Source organism: Podarcis raffonei, chromosome 13 (assembly GCF_027172205.1).
Source record: "Podarcis raffonei isolate rPodRaf1 chromosome 13, rPodRaf1.pri, whole genome shotgun sequence".
Lineage (NCBI taxonomy): Eukaryota > Metazoa > Chordata > Lepidosauria > Squamata > Lacertidae > Podarcis > Podarcis raffonei.
Genome location: NC_070614.1, coordinates 22,605,607 through 22,625,809, shown reverse-complemented (window position 1 = coordinate 22,625,809; position 20,203 = coordinate 22,605,607). Strand labels below are relative to the sequence as shown.

Below are 20,203 nucleotides of genomic sequence, written 5' to 3'. Positions count from 1 at the left end.
AAGTACAGTCTTGACAGAACCTAGCAACACAGATCTGGGATTTACTGACAATCCTGAATATCTAACTACACACAGTTTTATTGGTAGGACTAGTAAAATACTACTTGGTTGAAGAGACAGTGTCAATTTAAGACTTAGTTTAAACCAAGTGTTAGGTGCACCCTGGTTTGTGAGCAGTGAGAATTTTGGGGGTGCGATGCTTTTGGAAGGCAAGAGGCATAACACATTTTGAAATATCTGTATTTATTTACAAATTTACAGATTGAGCATACATGGAAATTCAGTTTAAACATTCCAACAGATAGTCCAAAAAACTATTGCTCCCACACTAAATCTCCCTAGAGCCAGTCGGCACTCTCAAATGCTGTCAGTTTCCATGCCTAACTATAACAACAACAACAACAACAACAACAACAACAACAACAACAACAACAACAATTTTATTCCCCGCCCATCTGGCTGGGTTTACATCATATCATACATCATATCTGGCTGGGTTTACATCAGCTGGGTATCTCACCCTTTTAGTTATTTGTTAGTCATTCAGAAGGCCAGCTATTGAGAGCAGTCAGCCAACGATTTAGTTCCCATGGCAGCATATCATGTCTATTTTACCTAACAAAAATGAGATACTGTACTTGCCAGGTCTAGTCAGGCCTATTCAGATAATTTTCTGCCCAGATTTCACTCTTAGATTCATAGAACTACTGAGTTGGAAGGGATCCTGGAGAACATGCAGTCCACCCCCACTTAGATTAATAGAATCATAGAATTGTGGAGTTGGAAGGGATATCTTGAGGGTCATCTAGCCCAACCCCTTGCAATGCAGGAGTCACAGCTAAAGCATCCATGGCAGATGGCCATCCAACCTCTGCTTTAAAACCTCCAATGAAGGAGAGTCCACCACCTTCCGAGGGAGTCCATTCCACTGTGGAACAGCTCTTGCTGTCGGCAAGTTCTTCCTGGTGTTTAGTCAGAATCTCCTTTCTTGTAACTTGAATCCATTGGTTCAGGTCCTACCCTCTGGAGCAGGAGAAAACAAGCTTGCTCCATCTTCTATGTGAAGATGAAAGATCTTACAACACAGTGCTCGTTACAACTGGGGCCCGGTCCTGGAACAAGCGGCATAGATTAAACAGAGCACATCTTAAGTCTCTCTGTGCTCCCTTTCTTTCATTATCAAGAAATGAGGCCACATTTAGGAAAGTGCTCTGAAGAAACAGAGATGTGTAATACCTTAAGGGCTTGGTGAACTGTTTCATCTGTACTTTCAGCATTTCCTTTTAAGGGGAGGTGAGCAATACCTCTAGATAGAGGTTGCTGAGTTTGCCTGGGATGGCACACCCTACCCTGGCAGAGGAAGCAGAAAAGCACACCTGAACTAAAGTAATACCAGCATCTTTAACTTCCAAATGCCTCTAAGCAAAAACTTACCAGTAATCTCTTAGTTTGCACCCAGATTTATTCTGTTTCTGTTTTCAGGTCTTTTGGTGCACATTCTCATGCTAAGACTGGGCAAACCAGTTTCCCAGCCACTTTCTCATTCTGCAAATGAGTGTGCACTGCCTGGTCAAACAGAGAAAGTGACCTCATGCACCAGTTGTCTAGGAGTTAGCATGCATTGTTAGGGGTCAAGTCACATTGCACAGAGAGAGCCTTTGAATAATAGGATAGTTTGGTTTATAACAATTGATAGATAGATCTGTTGGATATTTGATTTTTATTTGCTGGTGGTCAATGTTTTCCTATCTGTTCCTTCCCCTCCCAGAGCTACAATTCCCAGAGTTCCCTGGGAAGAAAGGTTAATGGTTCAACTACTCTGGGAATTGTAGCTCTGCTACAATTGGAGAGAGGTAGCTCTTCACCTCAACTACAATTCCCATAATTCTTTGAGGGAAGCGATGACTGAATGAATGAATAGACTTTATTTGCGTAGCCGACAGGCCATAGCATCAAAGGACTAACACCGACAAAAATACATTACGAAGTGATGACTGTTTAAAGTGGTATCATAGTGTTTTAAAGGTGTGGTGTGAATGTGGCCTATATGTTGTAATCCAGTGGTGTCCAAACTTTTTTCAAAGAGGGCCAGATTTGATGAAGTGAAGGGCCGTGCGGGGGCTGACCAAAGGGTCGACCAAAGTTATTGACCTTTTTAGGATTTTACCCCAAAGTTGTTGAGCTTCTTGTTGGATTGGAGTTGTTGAGCTATTTTTAGGATTTTATCCCAGGAAATAGGCCCCCGAAACGGACTTTGGGCATGCCGGTTGTAAGCTCTACATGTGGGCAGAACTTGTCATTAATGAATGGAAATTGCTGGCCTTAAGACTAACTTGTGTTTCTTAACACGTTTTTAGAACCAGAAGTAGCATAAAGCAAGGAAACAGGCTGTATCAGCAAAAACCAGTGTGTTATACAGGTTAGATCTATGGGCTGCAATTTGTTAGGAGGTTCTACTGCACAAGCTCCTTTGAAAGGAAACAGGAACTACTTAAGAGCTCACATGAGGGACGCAGGTGGCGCTGTGGGTAAAAGCCTCAGCGCCTAGGGCTTGCTGATCGAAAGGTCGGCAGTTCGAATCCCCGCGGCGGGGTGCACTCCCGTTGCTCGGTCCCAGCGCCTGCCAACCTAGCAGTTCAAAAGCACCCCCAGGTGCAAGTAGCTAAATAGGGACCGCTTACCAGCGGGAAGGTAAACGGCGTTCAGTGTGCTGCGCTGGCTCGCCAGATGCAGCTTTGTCACGCTGGCCACGTGACCCGGAAGTGTCTCCGGACAGCGCTGGCCCCTGGCCTCTTGAGTGAGATGGGCGCACAACCCCAGAGTCTGTCAAGACTGGCCTGTACGGGCAGGGGTACCTTTACCTTTTTAAGAGCTCACATTCATTTCAGTGGTGGACTATGCGTCAGGTAGGATGAAGGAAATTCTCAGCCTTAAAATTCACCGGGTGACCTTGGGCCAGTCTACCTCACAGGGTTGTTGTGAAGGTAAGTGGGAGAAGAGAATTATCTGTGTTGCACTGAGCTCCTTGGAAGAAAGGCAGGCTATAAATGCAATGAAGTAAACATGTGCAAAAGGGGGGGGGCAGCAGAGTAGAAGAGAGTAAAGATTTGATGTACGACACACAATCCATCAAGAAGTTCTCCTGCACAAGCGCTGATGAAAATAATAGGAACTACGCAAGAACTACACTATGCATTTCAGTGGGCGTTCTGCAGGAGAAATTCCTCATAGATTGTGACCATGTTAAATAGTAGGTGGGAAATATGCCATTTGGATTTTTCATCTCAAGCACCAAAATATATTAACCTAGCCCTCTTTTTAAACTTTTGATCCACAGAAGACTTCTCTGGCCCTCTTGTAACACTCTGCTTTTGAATCAACAAAGCAGTGGCTCTGCTAGTGTTTACAGAAGACCCAACAAAGAAATTCTTTCATCATCCTATATATTTATTCATAGTACAGAACATATTTCAGATCAATCCGGTTCTTGCCAAGCCACAGCCAGGATTGTAGGATGGAGCTTATTTTTAGATTTCGTTCCGGACTTACTGGATGCCCTCCCCGCACTGCAATTAGGCTGGGAAAAAGGCTCCTAGCTGTTTCCAAGCGTAATTACCATATTGCGGGTGTAAGACTGTTACAGGGGTGAGGGTGGATAAGAGGAGGAGGAGGAAGGGTTAACTTTCTCTATGTGCTGTGGCCATTTATTTGAATAAAGTCTCCCATTGGCTCCCAGAGAAGTCTGTTCTCAAGTCTTATACAGCCTTATTATTAAAGGTTTGTCATTGGGCCCAACTAAATGGCCTACATGCTTCCTCAGTTACCCACAACTGTATTTGATTTTAATCTGATTTGAGAGAGCCAAGAAGCTTCCAAGGTATCAGTTCTTCATGATCTAACAACTGCTGCAATTTGAGCTCTTCAGGAGCTCTTCTCCCCCTTCTACTCAACGGCCACTTCAAGCTTGAAGATCAAATTCCAAATTCAGGTTTTGCAAGTATTAAGGGCTATTCTTATGGCTATGTGCACCTTTACAAAACTTGAGAATGTGAGTGGAAGCTTTCGTTTTTGTTTTGATCCCAAAGTCATTTAAACTAAGAGTCAGTTTGAATCTGAGCACAGAAACAGTTCCAGACAGTCTGGACCTTGGCACCATTTGGTTTAGAAACTGGCAATAAATAAAAACAATAACAAAAGTTATAGCAGGTAGAACCAAGGGGATGTTTCCTGGTCTAGGGCTCAGGCCTTGTGTGATAATACTGTTGCAGCTGCTGGCTGACTTTTCTTTTGTTAGGAAGATAGCTCGTTAATTACCCGGAATGGTTGGTTATTCTTTCATCGGTTGGTGTTAATGGTTATGAAATGCCTCCTCCTGATAGTGTATGTGGTTTTACATGACACACGACCTGATATGTGGAATGGGAGTGCGAGAGTTGCTTTCTGATGAATCTTCCGCCTTGTGGGAGTGCCTGTTTATGCCCATTTACCTAATACAATATTTGTATATAAAGCAATTAATGGATACCTGAAGTATCCCCTGCTGTTTTTGTTTTTGTTTTACTAAGGAAAACAAGATCTGCCAACACATCACCTGGAACTTCTCATCTAGAGAAGTAGCTTAGTTCTTGTGTGGTTCCTATTTTTTTCAGTGGGGCTTGTGCAAGAGAACTTCCTGATGGATTGTACACCATACATTTCCATAGTCTGTTTCAAGTGTTCAAAAGACACTGATACATTATCTCAGTAATGCTTACAACAAACCTGTAAGGTTGGCCAGTATTACTGTCTAGGGCGTCTTGCCCAATAGGGGCAAGTGGTGTGGGGTGCCAGGGTGACAAGTTCTGGAGGGCACCAGGGAAGAACCAGCTTGCTGCCCTTGCCCGCCTCTGCCATGCCATGCCAAAGCAGCGCCGCGCCCGGAGCCTCTGCCTGCTGTGGCCACTGCGGCATGGGCGCCAGGGAAGAGGCAGAGGCTGGGCACAGCGCCTCTTGGCATCAGCTCACCACCTCAAACGCCTCGCTGAGGCAGCGCCACGCCCGGAGCCTCCGCCTCTTTCCCGCCGGAGGAGCTGCCCTCCAGCTGCTGCTGCCCGCCTCCTCCAGCCCCGCAAAGCTGCTGGCAGTGCCGTAAAAAGGCTGGCAACTCTGGGAAACCGGAGGGGGGGGCGCTGGAGGGATCTTTGCACCACAACACTGGATATACTTAAGACGGCCCTGATTACTGTTGCTTGCTGAAAGTCAATCAGTTTGTGTCTGAGTGACACTTGAATCAGGAACATTCCAGCCCACACTTTGAGCTACTACATCACAGCTGCTCATTTTTAATCTATTTATTATAACTACAATTCAGCCTTGGAAGCAATAATAATTTCGCTGCTTCTGAGCATGTGCAGAAACCCCTTCCTTGATTCTCAGCGCTCAGTGACTGCATCTGGGAGATGAACTTTGAATGTGAGGGTGTAGCTTTAACCTAAGTTTGATCTTTGGCACTTTTTTTTTTTTAAATATTTTTATTAAACAGTTTTTATAGCCACACAAACAAAACATAACAACAACAAATACATAAACAAACAATAACAGAAAAAAAACAAAAAACAAGTATCATTTCATATCCTAATTTCTTAAACCTTTCTTCCTCGACTTCCTCATGCCTCCCTTTTCTGTATTCCAAATTCTAATCAATTACTCAGCAAATCTTCTCTTATTTTACTTTAAATTTAAGCTAATCTTCCTTATTCTCCTTGTCTTAACCATTGCTAATAGTAACCATTTACTTTCCAGTCCAACATCATTCTAACTTTCATTAATTTTGTAGTATTTCTTTAGATAGTCCTTAAACTTTTTCCATTCTTCTTCCGCTGCTTCTCTTCCCTGGTTTCGGATTCTGCTCGTCATTTCTGCCAAACCCATGTAGTCCATCACCTTCATCTGCCATTCTTCCAGTGTGGGTAGATCCTGTGTCTTCCAGTACTTTGCAATGAGTATTCTAGCTGCTGTTGTAGCATACATAAAGAAAGTTATATCCGTCTTTAACACCCCTTGGCCGACAATGCCCAAGAGAAAGGCCTCTGGTTTCTTAGGGAAGGTATATTTAAATACCTTTTTAAGTTCATTATAGATCATTTCCCAGAATGCCTTAATCTTCGGGCACGTCCACCAAAGGTGAAAAAATGTACCTTCCTTTTCTTTGCATTTCCAACATTTATTATCAGGCAAATGGTAAATCTTTGCAAGCTTGACTGGGGTTATGTACCACCTATAAATCATTTTCATAATATTTTCTCTTAAGGCATTACATGCCGTGAATTTCATCCCGGTGGTCCACAACTTTTCCCAGTCAGCAAACAAAATATTATGACCAATGTCCTGAGCCCATTTAATCATAGTTGATTTAACCGTTTCATCTTGTGTATTCCATTTCAGCAGCAAATTGTACATTTTTGACAGATTCTTAGTACTGGATTCTAACAATTCAGTCTCCAATTTTGATTTTTCCACCTGGAAGCCAATTTTACTGTCCAATTTAAACACTTCATTTATTTGGTGATAATGCAACCAATCTCTCACCTTCTCTTTTAATTTCTCAAAACTCTGCAATCTCAGTTTGTCCCCTTCTTTTTCCAGAATTTCCCAATATCTTGGCCACTTCGACTCCATATTTAACTTTTTAACTGCCTTAGCTTCCATTGGCGACAGCCACCTTGGGGTTTTGTTTTCCAGCAAATCTTTATATCTGACCCAGACATTTAATAGTGCTTTTCTGACAATATGGTTTTTAAAACTTTTATGTGCTTTAACCTTGTCATACCACAAATATGCATGCCACCCAAAAATATTGTTAAAACCTTCCAAATCCAAAATGTCTGTGTTTTCAAGAAGCAGCCAATCTTTTAGCCAGCAGAAAGCTGCCGCTTCATAGTACAGTTTAAAGTCTGGCAGGGCAAACCCCCCTCTTTCCTTTGAATCCGTTAATATCTTAAATTTTATTCTGGGCTTCTTGCCCTGCCAGACAAATTTAGATATGTCTTTCTGCCACTTCTTGAAACAATCCATTTTATCCATTATTTGTAATGCTTGGAACAAGAACAACATTCTTGGCAATACATTCATTTTTATAACTGCAATTCGACCTAACAAGGAAAGCTTCAAATTTGACCAAATCTCCAAATCTTTTTTCACTTCTGTCCAAGTTTTTTCATAATTGTCTTTAAATAGGTTCACATTCTTAGCTGTCATATTTATACCCAAATGTTTCACTTTTTTAACCACAGTCAACCCCGTCTCCTTCTGAAACCTTTCTTTTTCAACCTGTGTTAAATTTTTCTCCAATACCTTAGTCTTTAACTTATTCAATTTAAATCCTGCCATTTGACCAAACTCTTGAATTATTTCCAAAACTCTTTTCGTGCTAGCTTCTGGCTCTTGTAATGTAAGTACTAGGTCATCTGCAAATGCTCTCAGTTTATATTGTTTAGCTCCGACCTGAATCCCTTTAACCAGCTGGTCCCTCCTAATCATATTAAGCAAAACCTCCAGGACCGATATAAAAAGTAGTGGGGAGATAGGACACCCCTGACGTGTCCCTTTTTCAATCTTGAACTCTTCTGTGACCACATTATTTACAATTAATTTTGCTTTCTGTTCAGAGTATATTGCACCTATACCGTTTTCAAACCCTTGGCCTACCCCCATCCCCCGGAGGTTCTTCAACATAAAACTCCAAGATATATTGTCAAAGGCTTTCTCGGCATCCACAAATATCAAAACAGCCTTAGTGTTTATATTCACTTCCAACTTCTCCAAAATGTCAATTATATTCCTTACGTTCTCCGACAAATGCCTTTTCGGGAGAAAGCCCGCTTGGTCCCCATGAATCTCCTCCATCAAAACTCTTTTCAATCTCTTTGCTAAAATGTCAGCAAAGATTTTGTAATCCACATTTAGTAACGAGATGGGTCGGTAGTTCTTAAGTTGGGTCTTTTCAGTCTCTGTCTTTGGTATAAGTGTAATGTAGGCCTCCCTCCACGTATCGGGTGCCTTCCTCCCCTCCATGATCTCGTTGCAGACTTCCTTCAAAGGTTGTATCAACCCTTCCTTCAAAACTTTGTAATATTTGGAAGTCAATCCATCCGGTCCAGGTGATTTGCCCAACGTCATGCTTTGAATGGCATCTTCTATTTCCTGTGCTGATATCTCCTGGTTCAAAATAGTCTTACTTTCCTGCGAAATCTTTTTCAGCCCATTTTTCTCGAGGAATTGTTGTATGTCCATTTCTTTCTGCGGCCCTTGTGTATACAGTTGTCTAAAGTAGCTCTGAAAACAGTTCCTAATTTCCACTGGGTTACATATGTTCTTTCCCTCCACTTCTATGTTTGTTACCGTGTTGAGTTTTTGTCTCTTCTTTATTTGCCAAGCCAATAACTTGCCACATTTATCTGCAGATTCAAAGGTCTTTTGTCTCATTTGTTTAATTTTCCATTCTATTTCTTGATTCATCAGTTCCATATATTGTGTTTGATACAATTTAATTTCTCTTAAAATCTCTTGCGATTTTGGCTTCAATCTTAGTTTCCTTTCCCCTTCTTTTATCTTTTCCAAAATTTTCTCTTTCCTCTCATTTTGCTTTCTTTTCTTTAATGTGTTTTGTTGTATCAAGAACCCTCTCATCACGGCTTTACTTGCGTCCCATACTATTCTTTTTTCTACTTTAGTCCTTAAGTTGATTTCAAAATAATCTTTCAAAGTTTTTTGGGCCTTCTTACAAATCTCCTCGTCTCTAAATAAGGTGTCATTCATTCTCCATCTGAAGGAGCCAGTTGTTGTTTGCTTCATCACCATCTTTACTGCGTTATGGTCGGAGAAGGTTTTTGGGCAGATTTCCACTTTCTTTATATTCGACGCCATACTGCTAGTCACCCAAATTTGGTCAATCCGTGTCCATGTCATTTTGGCTTCAGAAAAGAAGGTTCCCTCTCTTTCTAATGGGTGTTTTGTTCTCCAAATGTCAATCAAGTCCATATTGTCGGTCATTTCAAAAAAAGTTTTTGGTAGTCTTCCATCTTTTGTAACTACCTGTCTTTGTGCTTTATCCATATTTGTTGAAACTACTCCATTCATGTCACCCATCATAATTAAATTGTAATCCATATAGTCCATCAAAGTCTCATGCAACTTCTTAAAAAATTCTGCTTTCCCTTCATTTGGTGCATATATTCCCACTATCAAAAACTTTTCTCCTTGAAATTGAATTTCAATTGCCAAATATCTTCCTTGGTCATCTTTAAAGATTTGTTTCGGTTGCAAATTTTCCTTTGCATAGATCACCACTCCTCTCTTTTTTACTCTGTCTGAAGATATAAATTCTTGTCCCAATCTTTTATTTATTAATAATTTTCTATGTGCTCTTGTCACATGAGTCTCTTGTAAACAAATCAAGTCCAATTGGTCTTTCTTTAAAGCATGAAATATATTTTTTCTTTTTCTGGGATTATTTAGACCGTTACAATTCCAGGTTAGAAGTTGCAAGGCCATGATGGGATTATTTATTCTTTCCTCCTACAGTTCCCAATTGTTGTTCCTCTTTTGTCGGTGGTTCCGTATCCGTGTCTAATGATCCCTTGCTTGAAGGATGCCCTTGTCCTGGAAACGTCTCCTTCTGTAGGTCTTCTTTGTGTTCTCCTAAGAACTTGTCTTTATCACTCACTGTCCTTATTCTTCTTTTCTTCCCCTTGTATTTAAAAGACAAGCCTTGGGGAAACTCCCACCTGAATGGTATGTAGTTCCTTCTCAGCAGTGTCACCAGGTCCTTATACGAACCTCTTGCATCCAAAATACTTTTGGGAATGTCTTTAAAAATCTCAATGTGGAAATCTTCAATTCGAAGGGTTGTTTGATAGTGCAGGTTCAGTATTTTGTCTCTCTCCTCCTTTGATCTTAAAGTTATCAAGCAATCTCTGGGTCTGTTCTTCCTCTGCCTTATTCCCAGTCTAAATGCGCTCTCTATCTTAAATTCTTCCTTATCCAGCTCCTGCTTCCAAAAGTCAGAAAATTCTTTTGTCAAATAATCCACCAAGTTGTCTCCTTCCTTTTCCGGCACAAGTCTGATCCTTAAATTTTTCTCCTTGCGTTGCATATCCTGCATTGAGAGTGCCAGCTCATACTCATCTAATTTCCTGTACACCGGTGGAAATTTTTCCTCGGCAGCAGTTGCAATTTCCTTAGCTTCCTCAGCTATCTTTCGTGTTGTAGATGAATCTTCCAGTAATTTCCCAATTGCTTCTGCATTAGAGTTCACTTTGTTCCCAAGGTCAGTTATACTTTTAGTATTTAAGTCAATTTTCCCAGAGATTTCTTCAATTTTCTTATTTGTTTCAGCGCCTTGCTTCTTTAGTTCCTCCAAAGAGTCATTTATTTTCCCCAATGCCTTTGCAAATGCTTCTTCTGAAGACATTATTTTCACTTTTGCCTTTGTGACAGCTGCAGTTCCGGAAACCCCTGATACAGAGGCCCTTCTTTGCATAGAAAGATCGACTTTGTATTGTCTACCGGATCTCAAAGTTGTTTCTTGTGAGTCCTCTTTCTGTTTACCATCTGCCATAACAAAGTCTTTCACTCAAGGTCATTCCCACACTCTTAAGCTGTCAGAAAAAAAAAAATTCTCAGGTTTTAAGCTCCACTTGTTGCTGAAACTATTCACAAGTCCTCTAGAGGGCGTAGAGTCTGTTCTTTAGCTTCAAATTGTTCCCACACCTTCCAAAAAACAAAAGCCCTCCTAGTCCCTTTCTTTGTAAAAGATCCAAATCAATAGTATCCTGCAAGTAACTTACTGTGCAACAAAATAAGATGTTTCAAGTTGAGAGTAGCCAAAGTCGATATTACAGTTACTTTTTAACCTTCTTGTAGCGACAGTCCTTAGCCGGTTCCTTTTCTCCGGCAGTCCGACCCCCAGGTAAAGGAGCAGCGGTAAACAGTCCAATTTCTTTTAAAACAGGCAGGAAATCACTTTAAAGTCTTCTTCCCCCCCCCTCCTGCCTTCGGGGGAGGGAGTTCTTTGCTTGGTGATGGATTTCTTAGTTCGCAAAACTCTCCTGTCAGAAAGTTACAGCTTAAATGCCTTTCGCTTTGATCTTGCTACAGAACGGAAAGCAGACTTCCTTTTTGATGCTTATCCGTCTCGGTGCCCAATTTCTTTAGTTTTAACGTCCAATTATATTTTAAAGCTCAATCCTACTCACGGAAAGTTGCTCTTTTTAGTCCAAATTCACCGGAAGAAGTCAGCGCTCTCCGCTAATGGCGACACGGCTTCGCTTCGCAGGCTGGGTGAAAGCGACTCTCAGCACCGCTCCATACACCCTCCGCTGATCCGTAGCCTTTAAAAAGGCTATTTCACAACGTCGGGGGGGGCGCAAAGGTGCCCGCCGAGTCTCCAGTTCACAGGCTACGCGCCTGTGATTTTTGAGGGTCCTCGCTCCGCCGTGGCTGCAGGACCCGAACCCACGAAGCAGATCTCTCCCGGAGCTCCGGGAGAAATCCGCCATTAAGCGCTGGCGCTAACCGGAAGTCCGATCTTTGGCACTTTTCTTTCTGTTTTGTAATGAATGACCTGATTTAGAGTTGAGTGAGGATCCAGGTGTTTTGAAGAGTGGCTGGAGAGGAGGGTTAAGGACTACAGCAGGCTGCTGGAGGCAGGAATGGTGAGTAAGGAAGGCACAGAAGATATGCAGAACCTTGAAGCGTGAAGCTGTTATTTTATTTGAGTTTTTTTTTTTGCTTAGCTCAACATTAGATACCTACCTGATGGGAGAAAACAGTAGGGTTGCCATATTTCAAAAAGTGAAAACCTGAACACAAAAGTTGTTTGGTTTTTTTTGGGGGGGGGGAGTTGTTGAGCTTTTTAAATTTTTGGCCAAAGTTGTTGATCTAAGAAAAGAAAGAAGTTATGAGCTATTTTTAAGAGATTTCGCCAGAATATACACTTGCAGCATGGGTTGCCATATGCCCAATGTTTTCCACCCGGACGTTGTTTACAAGGGCAGAATCCTAGCTATGTCCGGGAAATTCCGGATGTATGGCAACCCTATAGAGCAAATTGAATATGGGACAGGCATGGAGCCACTTGTTGCACTCCATTAAGATCCACCCCCCTCCTGAGTTTCATGTTTCTTTCTTCTTTTTAAGCAGTGTATTCTGTGCCACTGTAATCCAGTTAGCAGCTTTATTGAGCAGGTCACACCCATGTTTATGCAGGGACTGTTTTATCCAACACACCTGTTCAGGCAACTGGCTTCCTCTCCCTCTCTCTCCCTTTCTAAAACCCAGCATCAAATTACCCTGATAAATAGATCTCGTGATGCAACAGCTTCCAAATGAATTCTGCAAGCGCTGAATATGGAATGTGGCAAGAGCTGGTCATTCTATCTCCTGCCACCAGGTCATTAATTGGGGGTGCCTGCGTGAGATGACTTATCGCAAGCTAGCTATCATTTAATGTACTTTTAGTGGCTATTTTAGGATGTCTCTCTCACTCTTCTCTTGATATGTCTTTAGTATTTGTACATACAGAAAAATGAAATCTGGATTGAAAAATGAAATCTGGATTGAAGTTCCAGAAGAGCCTTCTCTGGAACTTCAGAGTTCCCAAGGCTTTCTGGTGACTGCACTTGCGTCACCAAGTGCACCACTTGGGAGGAACAAACAAGTGGGGTGTGTGGCAACCTTTTGAAACATCACCACGTCTGATAAACTGCCTGTCCCAAAACCAAGTGCTGAGGAGCCTCTACACCAGGAGCAATTTTTTACAGAACGGACTAGGATCTTGGAGACCATGGTTTAAATCTCCACTCAGTCCTTATGTACACTGAGTGACCCTGGGCCAGTTGCTCTTTTGGGGCAAGGCAGTTGGCAGGGGGGGGGGGGAGAGAGAGAGTGTCAACCACCATCACCACCAGTTTTCAAAACCTTTAGTGGAGCTGACCAGCATTAACTGATCTTCACAGAATTGTCCTGTTTATGCTACAGTGGTACCTTGGTTCTCAAATTTAATCTGTTTGATTCCCAAAATGGTTTGAAAACCAAGGCGCAGCTTCAGATTGGCTGCAAGAGCTTCCTACACTCAATCGGAAGCCGCAGAAGCCATGTTGGACGTTCGGCTTCTGTAAAACATTCACAAACCGGAACACTCAAGCGCTTGTGTGACTACGTCTGTGACCTTCTTCTAGAACGGGGTGGCCAAATTCCAAGACACTGCGATCTACTCACAGAATTAAAAACTGGCAGTGATTACCCCCCTTTTTTAGGGGTTCATGTCAAAGTTGTTGAGCTTTTTTGAGGGGGGTGGCCTGGCATTTTTACATTGTTTTGCGGTCAAAGAGGAACAGCAACTCACCAAAGGATCACTGGGATAAAAACAGCCTCAGTTTGTAAACTCCGTCTTCCGTTCTCCAACAATGGAGGGCGCGGGAAGGGGACCAGCGATCGACCAAAACCTCGCAGGGATCGACTAGTAGATCGCGATCGACCTGTTGGACATCCCTGTTCTAGAAGAATCTAATGTGCAGCCAGTTTCTACACCAGTTACAGTCTGTGGCGACATACATGGACAGTTTTATGATTTATGTGAATTGTTCAGAACTGAAGGTCAGGTTCCTGACACAAACTATATATATTTATGGGTGACTTTGTAGACAGAGGCTATTATAGCCTTGAGACGTTTGCCTATCTTCTTGCCCTGAAAGCAAAATGGCCTGATTGCATCACACTTTTATGTAGGAATCATGAGAGCAGACAGGTAACTCAAGTGTATGGGTTTTATGACGAATGCCAAACCAAATATGGCAACGCTAATGCCTGGAGATATTGCATCAAAAGATTTTGACATGCTCGCAGTAGCAGTGTAACTAGATGAGCAAATCTTCTGTGTACATGGGGGTCTATCTCCAGACATAAAAACACTGGACCAGATTCAGACTATCCCACACAAAGGAGTTTTTTGTGACCTTGTTTGGTCTGATCCAGAAGATGTGGACACCTGGGCCATAAGTCCCCGAGGAGCAAGCTGGCTGTTTGGGGCAAAAGTCACAAATGAGTTTGTCCATATCAACAACTTAAAGCTCATCTGCTGAGCCCATCAGCTGGTGCATGAAGGTTATAAATTCATGTTTGGTGAGAAGTTGGTCACAGCTATTGCTGTGGAAATATTGCCTCAAGCATGGCATTTGAAGGTGCAAATACAAGGGAACCAAAGCTCAGAATGTGTGCTTCCCCCAAGAACAACCACACCGTATTTCCTCTGAGATGTGGCTTTGCTGTCCCATACCCTTTTCTTTTGTGACGTACCTTTTTAGCACTTTGCTGCTGAAATGCTGCCTCTTGCCTTTTATATTTTTTAATTATCTAAATGTGTTGTATATGGTCAATAGGGACGCATCTTTCAATCTCTTTCTCTGTCTCTCCTCTTATCGCTACCCTACCTGTCTTGCCAGCTTTTGAAATGTCTCTGAACACCTACCTAGCTGTTTTGTAATACTTGTGATTTGTTTATTTTTAGTTCAGTTCTTTTTTTAAATAGGGACACTGCATTTCCCCTTTAAAGAAATAAATCCAAACAGCAAAACATCAGAACTAGTTGGATCTTCTTTCATTCAAGGGGTTGATTTTGGGGAGGCTGTTGTTTTTTTGAATAAGCTGTTAAAAAATTCCAGCAGCAAAGTTGTATTTGGTGTGCATAATGGGACTGTCCAAGCCCTGCTAGTGAGCACATTGCCAAGATGTAAAAAAAATGTCCTGGTTTATATTTTGTTTTAATTCAGCATAAATACATGGTTTTAATGGCTGCCTCTGATCTCCCGCCACCCGTTGCTTTTATTATCTGTTTTATTTTTTTAAGATTTAAACTAAAATGCAAAACCTTGTACAGATATTTGGATTTGTACATTGAAATAATGGTTCTGATTTTTCTCGGATACCTTGTCTTTTTAATAAAGTCATATCCTGAACTCAAGTCTCTAGGTTAAGCATTCAAAATAAAACCCTACATTGTTGATGTGGGAAAGATAATAATTCAGGATGGCTCCTCAAGGTTTCCAATGGAAGCTATTAAATCTGTGAGGAGGTAGAAGCAAAGGGGGCAAGCTGTATCTCAACAAGTTGTCCCATCTGAGTTTCTCCCCATTCCTCCAGTACCTGCAAGACAGTTGACTTGAGAAGGGGATGTTCACTAATATACCTGTTCACAACTCATCAGATAGAAGCCAGTAACCCTGCACTGGGGACCATGCTCTGGATGTTTCAAGTGCTGCAAGGCTTTGCCCTCTGGTCTACCAGAACTACCCTGTTTAGTTCCCAGAATATTAGCTTCTCGAGAGCTGGCAATCCTGCACTTGCTTCCTACTCCACTACAGTGAAGCATGGGAGGGAGTAGGCTAGACCAGAACCTTGCTCCCTGCAGTTACTGGGAGTTTTTTTTACTTGCAGGTGGTATTTTATTGGTGTGGGTGCATTAAAATACTGCACCCTTGCAGCTTTGAAGTGCTACACTGCACTCTAATTATACAACATGCATTGACCAGGCTGCATTCTCACAGTGCACCTGTTTTCATGTGACTAATATCAGCTTTCATTTGTTCCTGCTTGGCTTTGTTTTGTGAGCTTCTTCATTGCTCATGTACCGTCTCTGACCTGTCAGCCTGCCAAGCATTATCTAACATCTCTGTCCTTTTGAAACACGGAATGGTGTAATCTTAATTACTATTTATCATCGCTCAGATGATTGTGAACTTTGTACCCGTTCTCCTCTGGCCTAGCTCTGGCTGACACACCTTGGTACTGCGAGGCCTTGAAAATCCGCCCCAGAGTTGGTATCTCCACCCTCCACAAGAGAACTGTGAAGCCATTCATGCATGGTAGACAAGCAAGCTGAAATAGAACATCTTTCCGTCCGATTCTCTATCTCTGATTCGAACAGATCCTTAGGGAGCGTTGTACAAGGCACCTCTCCTTTAATGGTCAAATTCAGGGCTTGATTTGAGGGGGGCTCAGCAGAACTCAAAGAATTATGCTCTGAGCATGTCAGAATCTTGACTAGAAATCCCTACACATTTAGCATCAGGAAAACATCTTACCTGAAAAGAGGGTCTGACTTCCAGACAGGTTAGAGGCTCCTCTCATTTCATAACCTAAACTTAGCACAGTTTATACTCCTTAAATCAACAAAAATTGCATACTTGGCCATGAATTTTAAGGCTGCAGTCTCTTGCACTCTTACTTGGGAGGAGATTACATTGAGCAAACTTTGTTTTATTTACTTATTTTATTTTTCATCCTGCCTTCATCCAAGTTAAAGCCCCAGGTTTCTGAAAACAATAACTTTATTAATGATTTTTCAGACTGTAACAATGGAATCATAACACAGAATTGGTAGAGTACATATTGTCAAATATCTGAACAACAACAACAGAATTATTCACTCATCATTGCACATCTTCATGTGTCTATTGTAATAAACTGCAGGGAATATTCAGACCACACCCAAATGCATAGCTCCTCCACAAATTAATCTGGGACAATCTGGCCTGCATTTGCTCTCTATTCCAGTTTTGAGAAGTTAAGAATGATATCCAAACAGCCTCTAACTGGTCATTTTTAGCATACTTAATCAGCTCCCAATTTATGTTAAACATTCAAGTAATGCCATTTCCCGAGAGCCAGTGTGGTGTAGTGGTTAAGAGCGGTAGTCACGTAATCTGGGGAACCGGGTTCGTGTCTCCGCTCCTCCACATGCAGCTGCTGGGTGACCTTGGGCCAGTCACACTTCTTTGAAGTCTCTCAGCCCCACTCACCTCACAGAGTGTTTGTTGTGGGGGAGGAAGGGAAAGGAGATTGTTAGCCGCTTTGAGTCTCCTGAAGGGGAGTGAAAGGCGGGATATCAAATCCAAACTCTTCTTAAAAAAAAAAAAAAAAAGTAATGCCATTTCCCGAACATTATCCAGTCAGCCCTTTACCAGTTTTTGTAAGGATATGTTTGTACTGTTTCAACTACAAAAATAGAATAATAGAAAGATCATATACCTAAAAATAGAGAGTAATCGACAATATCCCTCATCCAATAGCTCATAGCCATGTTATCCTAACAGGTTTCTCCATCAGGAGTGTCCAGAACAAGTGATATTTTTATAGGATTTTATGCCCAATGTGTTATGTACTGAAGTTCTCACCCTGGGCCAGCAGGGGGATACTGTAGATAGTTTTCACTCAGGTCCACATATGCAAATAAGGGATTGAAAGTGACGTTCAGTGATTGGATAGTTACAGAAAGTGGTTACTGTTGCGTTGTAGTGGAGCTCTATATAAGCAGGCTGGCTGAACCCTTCAGTTCAGTTCTGTTCTGGCCTGTGAATAAACAAGAGCTGTTTGAAGAATTGCTGTTTTGTCTGATATGTTCACCCACAAATTAACACAATGCAAAAGCCATTACAAAAACCAATCGCTTGCAAAGTCATGTCTTAATGCTTGTGCTTGTTTTGCTAGCTACTTTCATTGCATAACCTATTGGTATGCCATTCCATTATACTTCCTTCCCCAGATTTCCAGTTCTTCTCAACCACCTGCTTTACAAATTTTCCAGTGACTAGCTAACTCCAAATGAACAGCTGTGAGCAAAAGAATTATTAGGTCTTGGTGAACTTATATTGGTGTCATCTGGCTGCACTATTGCCAGTAGGTCCAGGGCCAGGTCAGGTGGGATTGATTGCCCTTTAATGTCTGGGATTTTGTAAATATCACTTCTCAAAAACCTTGAACATATACTATCACATATGGCCCATATGCACAGGTTTTGAGTTGTGCAAGGCAAGAGCTCTCCCTCACATTTTTTTTTTCAAAAGTAGGTTATCTTTCCCAAACTGCGTAACCCCTCCCCCCAGCTCATCTGACCTTCAGTATTCATACGTGGGCAGTGATGCCAACTAATATAGAGAATGATGAAAGATGAGATAACATACGTAATCTTAAACTTTTATTTTCCTTATTTGAGCGATGCATATCGTACCCCTCAATAAAATTCTTGACAGGTATTTTGGAGTGCTTTGGGACTAGCTTGACAAGTAAAATACACTTTTTCTGTACTGTATATTAATTACTGCTATTCAGATTGACTATAGTGTTTCTAAACTGTTGTGACATATTTGACACCTAGCTAAATAAGAAAACAAGGGCACTATATTTGAGTTATGCTGGCTGCATGGTCTTAGGAAGTGGCTAAGTGCTGTTAGTGCTCCTTTGCCAGTCCAGATGGAATTACACCTCCAGCATGACACATAAGCTGATGGAACTCTGCTGGTATGTTGGCAGACATACTGCGCTGGCAAAGTGACACTGGTAGATAGGACAGGTGCGGTGGGGAAAGCAGAATGGGTTGGAAACATGGGTGTGCCCTGAGCAGGGCATAGTTACACCTCTTCATTTCCAAGACATGCCCATTTGACAGTGGAACATTATGCCAGGTCTGAGGTTGGTGCAAGTAATTTTGCCTCCCATAGACGCTAACAGGGAGGGGGAAATTACATAAAAAAATAGCAGCCCTCCCACCTCCTTCCCCACCCACCTCAGAATGATAACAGCATACAGGAATCAGCAAACCTTTTCAGCAGGGGGCTGGTCCACTGTCCCTCAGACCTTGTGGGGGGGCCGGACTATATTTTTTGGGGGGAATGAATGAATTCCTATGCCCCACAAATAACCCAGAGATGCATTTTAAATAAAAGGACACATTCTACTCATGTAAAAGCACGCTGATTCCCGGACCGTCCGTGGGCCGGATTTAGAAGGCAATTGGGCCAGATCTGTCCCCCGGGCCTTAGTTTGCCTACCTATGGCATAGGATATGCCTTCCACTGGCATATCTGTAGCATGGTGTGAGTAGAGGACTGTTTTGCTTGGGTGCAATCCTATACTCACCTAGGAGTAAGCCCAGCTGAACTCAATGAGACTTCAGAATCCCTATGTATAGGATTGCAGTTTAAAATGTGTTTTTAGTGGTAATTTCATCCTTGGTTGGGTGAACAACAACATTTTAACAGAAGGATTTGCTTGTGCAGAGGGGGGAGGGCGCAGATTATAATAGTTTTAAAGCTTAACATGTAAGCATTGTGTGATCTTGTTTTGAGATTCCAAGGTGTTTGAGAGGCTGTTCATGATCAATAAACAAATTTGTGTTTTTGAGTATTGTTTTAATGAAAGATAGGTAAATAATTGTGACATAACTCAACACCCTAAGTTTTTGATTTAACTATTTGGCTTTTGAAACTTCCAGGTTCTGGTAGGTAAAATTCAAAATTGTGACATTTTGAAAATAGGCATTTTGAAACAAGAGTCCAGTATACTTACACAAATTCTCACATTTTGGCTCTAAAGCCTTTCTGTTACTTGATATCATTTTCAGTGTCATACCATATCGTGTTTGGAATACAGTGGTACCTCAGGTTAAGCACTTAATTTGTTCCGGAGGTCCGTTCTTAACCTGAAACTGTTCTTAACCTGAAGCACCACTTTAGCTAATGGGGCCTCCTGCTGCCGCCGCACCACCAGAGCACGATTTCTGTTCTCATCCTGAAGCAAAGTTCTTAACCTGAAGCACTATTTCTGGGTTAGCGGAGTATTAACCTGAAGTGTATGTAACTCGAGGTACCACTGTACCTGCAAGTTTAAATTATTGAGTGAATTTAAAGTTTTATTGGGTACGAGGAAACCGTGTACATTGTCAAATGTGTTTCCCAAATCCCTCTATTTTATCCTTCTCTAAACTGTAAATTACAAAAATGAAATTCACAAACTGAATGCTACATAAATTGTACAATTTTTTTTGAAGGATTGGAGAAAAGATTTTTCATTATTCCAATTTTAAAATCCAAAAGCTCCTTTCAGATTTGAGTTCAACACTGGCGAAGTGCGAATTTAAAGTTTGGCAGCTGCCATTCACACAGGTTCCCTCCCCGGCCTCTGAGGTTTCGTCCTTGGTTGCCCGTAGCAACCCACCTAAGATGTCGCTCCCTGTTAAGGTGAGACGCAGGCCGCTATGAATGTACGGAGATTACGTATTGGGGTGGGAGGGGGAAGAGCTTAAGGACCCGTTGCGGATGGCAACACCGTCCAAAGACAATGGGAACGACCGTAGTAGCTATTCGATCGGCGGTTGGTTGCTACCTCCGTC

The 20,203-nt window shown here is 42.0% G+C and overlaps 1 pseudogene; it reads left to right on the top strand.

Moving 5' to 3' along the window:
• The first annotated feature begins 2,897 nt into the window (after positions 1–2,897).
• Positions 2,898–15,139, top strand: LOC128400304 (serine/threonine-protein phosphatase 6 catalytic subunit-like; annotated as a pseudogene).
• The last annotated feature ends 5,064 nt before the right edge of the window (positions 15,140–20,203 follow it).